A 6,245-nucleotide genomic window follows, 5' to 3' on the forward strand; every position below is an offset into this window, starting at 1 on the left:
ACCCTGTAAAAAGAAGTCACAGAATCTGCAAAATATTCCCACTCCAACATCATCTGTGCTTTCGTGGTGGTGTTAAAACAGAGCAGCTAACCAGTGCGACAATGACTGCACAAATGTTCGTGGCAGTAATCGTTTGATCCAGCACTCTTCTCTTCTCTTATGTTAGCTAATGGTTTCTTTCACATCATGCCAATTGCTGAAATATTTCTTATGTTAGCTAATGGTTTCTTTCATTTTAGAATGATTCCTTGACTCCTACTTTTTTTTAAACTTCTACTGTATACATACACAGACATGCTATGAGCCATATTCTTGACAAGGCTGGGGAAAATTAAATAGGTCTACTTAATATGTTGATCCTTCATGAGACCTTAGTTTTCTTCGGTGCTGCCATTTTGAATGTTTATGCTTTGGGGATTACATCATTGCGTGTATAATACATCCAGTTGTGTGAGCCAATGATGAATGATCAGTTCATCACGACAAGGCGCAAGTTGCACTGTACAAAGACAAATCATAACTTTCAGAAGCCGACACAAGTGAGCAAGTGGAGCAAGGGGGATTCCATCAGTGGGGAAGAAGGGATATTTAACTATTCTGAGTTCCTAAGAAGCAAAAGGTATTAAGAGCACCTCTAACAAGTAAGTATCGGCTATATCATAAATCTGATCAGCATTTTGTTTACATGAAGGAGAGATAAGAGAGAAAGAAAAGAACCAACACTTATTTTCACCATAGGCTCGGACGGGTTTCAAGATGAGCTGTGGGACCAACAAGTACGCGTCGGCTATCTCATAAATTTCGCTCTTTTTCCTTTTCCTCACGAGACGAGGACGACTACATGACCAGATGAATGCATGCTACAAAGGGAGCTGCAGAGAAGACAAGTGCACCACCACGAGTCAATATTTTATTCTGATTTGTGCTCCATGGTCATATTTGGACTGCTGAGAGATATCGCAGGCATGGCTTTCACTTGCACTCTTGCATGATTATGATGGCGCGCTCTAAAACCAAGCATCAAAGACCATTGACCATCTATTGCTAGCTGCCCATACACTAGGGAAATGTAGTGGTGATTGGGCTTCAGGGTCTCGCCCAAGATAGTGGCGTGAGCAACTTTAGCAATGACCCCTACTTTTGGTACGAGAGCTTTTTCTACTTCCTAGGGCTATGTGTTTTCTGGACTCAATTCCAACAACGACTTTTAAATCATGACCCCTTTGTTCTATCTTAATATAAAGACACGCAAACCTTTTGCGTGATCGAGAAAAAAAATCATGACCCCTACTTTTTTGGGACCCATTTGTTAGTCATATTATTTATATCAAAATTTAGGAAGACGAACGTGGGAACTCGAAGTTTCCAGAATTGTATCATCAAGGAATCGATTAGATATGAATCGGTATCAGCTGATTTAGATGCGATATTAGAATCGGCTATTTTATAGATGACGTCAGCAGACGGCGTCAATGGGTTATGCTTGAATGACGCCAGAAAGATGTGTCGGACTCTACAAATAAGGAAAATTAGGGTCAAAGTTATTATTAAGTTAGAAAATTTTCTTTTATTCCAAAAATTGTAATGAGTCGTATTTAAGTAGGATTCATGTTTAGGTTCTGGGTATAAATATTAGATCCTGACTGATTATTATAAAGAAAAAAAATGAACACTCAATCAATACAATCTTTCTGGCTTTCGCCATCGTATTAGGAGTAGGAGTACTACAGATCTCGATAAATTCTTCAGCAAACAGGGCTGCATCGACTGATCGACTTTCAGCTTGCCTGTGAGTACCGTCACGACTTGTATTGTGCTTGTAAAGCTGCATCAACTGATTGATCTTTTATGAGCCATAATATAAGTTAGTTATTGATCTGTATCGTAGTTTGTAGGGTTGCATCAGCTGATTGATCTCTTATGAATCATAATATAGATTAAAGTTATCGATCTTGTGTTAAATAACTTGTTGTTTAATACAATATCAACAGTTATCGAATCTGCTAAGATTAGTAAAATTTTCCTTAATGTTTTTTTGGTTGATTCACCAGTTATCGATCTTGTTATAATTAATGTTTTATTAATTATAACAAAATTATGCGATTTAGATAGAGAGAGATCGACATCATATCATTTTAATTGGTCGTCCTTTGATCTGATCACGCTTTAAATCTTATAATTGATGGCTTAATTTCGCTAGATCGACTGTTTTATTTCTATTCCAATCAAACATAGTATGCATCCAAAGACATGTTTCAATCTTGAATAAACTCACTAGTTAATGAGATCTAATCTAATGACACTACCATAGCTGCATCGATCCGATCGAACCTCACTGGTAAGACTTTAGATTAGAAATTATTGATTAGTCGTCTTGTTCATGATCAAGATATGTACTCTATTTGTTTTCTATGACTACATCGGCTATTTTAGCCGATTTGCCTATACTCTTACGCATATAGCATGTTTTTATGAATCTGTCAACATATAGATGGTTTTATAAATTCTTTAGCTTTAGTTTGTTATCATTATTATAGCTGTATCAATCCGATCGAACCTTATTGTTGATGATAATAAATTAGATTCAAACTGTTTGTAAATTTATTTATATTAGGCAGTCGATTTGTTCGCATGTTATACTCTTTTCATCAAACTTATTGGCTCGACGCTTTATATCGATCATGTTTCATTTAGCCGATGATGCTTTCTGATGTTCCATGAGCATTGGTTATTTTGATTCATATCATTATCATTTAGTATTAGCCGATAATCCTTGATTTAAAGGTCTTCATTTCATGAATACACCGGATATCGACTATTTAGTCGATAGCCTTATTGAATCGGCTATTTAGCCGTACATTTGGAACTGTCTGGTGCAACGCCGACATGTTCCACTTTAAATTACTGATAAGATTTTCTCTCCTTGTCAATTACAGGTCAAATTGACTGGCATGTCGTTGGGTTTTCATAATCGGCTAGTTCTATGTTGAAGCCAAGCAGATCTCTGGTCTCGTTCCACTCAGATCATCCAGCTTGCTGTGTGTTGATCACATCGCCACATTTTTATGTCAACACATATATTTCTCTCTTTTTTTTTCTTCCATCTCTCAATTTTTTCTCACATGCTTATAGAAGGGCACACTAGAGAGGAGCAGACCGGGAAGGATGGTCGATGGTGGTGGAGACCGAGGAGAGGAGGTGCCGACAGTGAGGCTAAGCTAGGGTAGAGGGCCAGTCGAGAGAGGGCATCATGGATGAAGGAGGCACGCTATGAGACAGGACCACAGGAGAGGGTGCGTCGTGCGAGGAAAGGGGATGCCAGGGTGTGGATACCAGCACTGGGACGGGTAGGAGCCTGGGAAGGAGGTAGCCATGTCGAGAGAGGGGATGCCAAGGGAATAGGGAGCCGAGCCATGATATAGATCTCGTGCTGAGTAGGTAGGCCGACGCCGGGGAGGTCAAATCTATTCTAGGGAGAAGGAGGGGTTCGCGTCGGGATGAAGGGAGGCCGGTAATAGGAACATGAGACATGGGATCTAAGCCCGAGGCCCATGGAATGAGTGATTGAGGAGGGAATTTATGGACCTCCTACTTTTAATGGCTAGAGTATGGGTCCTCTTGGAATCTTTTTTTTGTTCTTCTGTCCTAACAATATAGTAGGAGTTTAGATAGAGGCCTTACTAGAGTTGAGCTTCACGTCCATGAGGAAACAGGTGCCAAAAAAACTTGAGACGTGGCTTTGACTCACTCGTCTTGCAATCTTGCTTGTTGTGTGGTCCATGTGGAAGGAACGGAAAAAGTGTTTCTTTGACCAAGTGGTGGCTATGCCGGTTGATGTGTTCCAACGCATTGCTGAGGAAGGGGGCTAGTGGATTCAGCCCAATAACAGGCATCTTTGGTCGCTAAATTTGTTGTTGTGAATGTATCAGCTTTTCTTGCTTTTGGTCATAAAATCACTATTAGACTGTTTGGTTTGGAGAATTAAATCATTCTAGATGAGGCGATGTATCATGAGTATATTCCTCAAATTTAGTGGAATGACCTCATTCCTCATACTACTACTAATTATTAGCTTGTAAGAAATAAAGTCATAATAGATCAATTCAGTCTATTCTACAAAACAAACAAAAAAAACTAGAGAGTGAGATGATGATGGACCACATCATTCCACGAACCAAACACCCCCTATAGGTAATCGTGCTTTGTAATCTCGCTTACTATCTTAACAAATGGGTGTGCCCATCACCACCAAAGTACACAAAGTATTCATTGTATTATCCCACTCTCTTAATGAAATATGTGCCATGGCGTGTTCACGAAAAAACATCAATCATTGAGGATTCCCTGTGAAGATTAAAATTTTTCTCTGTTTTAAAAGTGGGGTTCTTCTCACTAAGGATAACTTGGCAAAGAGGAATTGGAATGGAGATAGGTCCTGCTGTTTTTGTAGCAAACCTAAAACCTTCCAACATCTTTTCTTTGAATGCTCACATGCCATGTTTTTGTGGAGAGCAATCCATATGGTGTTAGGAATTAATCTACCTTGAAATATAATGCCCAAAACTTATTTGATGCTTGGTACTCTCGGAAATATAAGAATTTTTTATCACTCTTACTGTTTGGTGCGGCGTCTATTTTATGGCCAAGGATAACAACAAACAAAGTTGTTTTGACAATTGTTGACCCAATTCTCTTTTCTGGAGGTGTTATTCAGGGAGGGGGAGGGGGGGGGGGGTTGGCTTCAGTTATGGGTCCAATTGCAATGGTGTGAGGACGAACGTGTGCTTATGGTGAGGGCTTGTCGAACTTTGGAGACCGTGCTAATAAGCCTCTTTGTGCCCTATGGATGGCCTTCTTCGTTTAGAATCGGGTCTCAAGTTGGTTTTGTTATAAAAACTGTCTACCCAGAATTGCTGAGCTGTAATAAGTTGTCTGATTCCTCTTCAAGGGGATGAAGCCGGATACTCTTTTCATTATTAAAAAAAAAGTGCATGAGAAGGTGACTTCAAATGCAGAGGGGCCTCTTAAATTAGGTGCACACTGGAAAATTAAAACTTAGGGGGAAAAACAACAGGAGAACTTGTAAAGGTCTACTGCAATTGACTGCATGCCAAAAGACAATTTTTGAATGGAAAAAGAGCATGTGCAGGGAAGATAGCAATGGGAAGACCAATGTTTTGGACGCTATTAACTAGATGAAAGGTATGTACTAACAATTGCGTCTTTGTTTCAATGAGCTTTGGCTACATTTTTGTTTATGTACACGAAACTACTTATATGCCTATCTCTCCATACAAACAATCCACTAACACATGTAATTATGATAGTTATCTTTTCATGGAAACTATCCGCAAAAATGAGCCGCATCATTCACTAACATGCATTTTAATTATCTACGTTAGTATGCTACACTATGCACTAATATTTATTTATGATAGTTTATCCCTTCATGCAAGTAAATATAATTATCTAGTTTTATTCCAAATCACGGTATCCTTCTTGTTTATATAGGTATGCGAATGGTTCGAGGAGCGTGACAGCGCTTGTCACACTGTTCAACTATTCACAGTCTTTCTTATTTCAATCTTTATTTCTTTTTTTTATATAAAAGTAGAAGTTCTTCTTTTCCTATTCACTCTTGGGACCGTTTGGGTTAGGGTACTGCTCTGCAAATTATTGCTTGATTCTTTTATCATTGAAGAACATGCTAGGGCAATCGAGAACCAGGAGACTTGGAACTTGTCAAGGTCAACTGTGATTAACAGAGGTCACAACTTGACATGAACATCTACTACGACGAGGTCCACCTTTTGAATAGAATCAGACATGAATAATAGGGCGGAGATAGATGTTTATTGCACTGTATTATTGAGAAGGAAATGATATTAGTAACTGACAGTGGGTGCTAGCTTCATCTTTCTTTGCCTGGAGGAACCTTTAACTGTGTCTGTCGTTGGCCCTGCACCCAATTTTTCTGTTGTATACACAAATATCAATAGTTTGATACTTTGATCGTATATAAACTGCTTACAATCTTTCTTTTCTTTTAGCTCTTTGGTTTCTTTCGTTTTTGAGTAACTCCTATTTTTCTAAAGAATAAAACTCCGAGAGTTGCCCATTTATTTACGTTGTTTACATCTTCTTTACAGGGCAGGGAAAAAACTGTTCCACTCCTACTTAATTTGTTAGTCCTTTGCGAGAGCTTAGTTTTCTTAATTTGGTGCTGTCATTTTGAATAGTATTTG

The sequence above is a fragment of the Miscanthus floridulus genome, chromosome 2, assembly GCF_019320115.1.
Source record: "Miscanthus floridulus cultivar M001 chromosome 2, ASM1932011v1, whole genome shotgun sequence".
Taxonomy (NCBI): domain Eukaryota; kingdom Viridiplantae; phylum Streptophyta; class Magnoliopsida; order Poales; family Poaceae; genus Miscanthus; species Miscanthus floridulus.